Genomic DNA, 759 nt, shown 5'->3' on the forward strand with positions numbered 1-759 from the left:
ATCGGGAAATACTCTACTGTGAGCCAAGAACAGGCGGGCATGGAATTTCTAAATTTGATCGCTTTCTTTGTTTTGGGATCTTTTGTGACGCTCAGCTGGAGTGATTAGGTGTACGCACTTCGGTCTTAAAGTCGTATTTTGATGGGTGACTGAGGGGAACCCTGTTTCATTAGTTTTAACGTCTTAAGCTGCCTTGTATGCCGAGTCTCAGACTCAACTTATCTCAACTCGACGGTTGGTTTGCATCGGACTTTACGCTCGTTGATGACCGCTTGTCTTTCAGTAAAATGGCGTGCAAGTGTACGTCTTAAGTGGAAGAGTTCATCAGTAATTTGCCAAAGGCCTCTGCTTTACGCTGTCCACACAGATTTACTCTACGTTTAAAAATGATTTATAACCTAATTCTTGAGTATGGCTTTAAACAACACTCAAAGAATCAGTCAGTTAAAAGTCAGATTGTACGTACAGATGGTCGAAGGAGAAATACCCGTAGGTTTGGCATTCTGATTTGTGAGGTCTTCCTTTAGTCCGTTCGTGAATTTTTGTCCACAATACCGTAATGGTCGATATATGATCAGTAGCTTCGGAAATAGCTAAAATAGGATTTAAAATTGTCTTTTTATTCATAAACATTTCCAACTTTATTACGATTGTTTTGGAATGTTGTTGATTATTTTGAAGCACCAGGACTTATTTTAAATCATTATCCAGCTAATTTTCGAAGGATGGAAATCATATTGTATTTATTAAATATTATTA

The sequence above is a fragment of the Liolophura sinensis genome, chromosome 3, assembly GCF_032854445.1.
Source record: "Liolophura sinensis isolate JHLJ2023 chromosome 3, CUHK_Ljap_v2, whole genome shotgun sequence".
Classification (NCBI taxonomy): domain Eukaryota; kingdom Metazoa; phylum Mollusca; class Polyplacophora; order Chitonida; family Chitonidae; genus Liolophura; species Liolophura sinensis.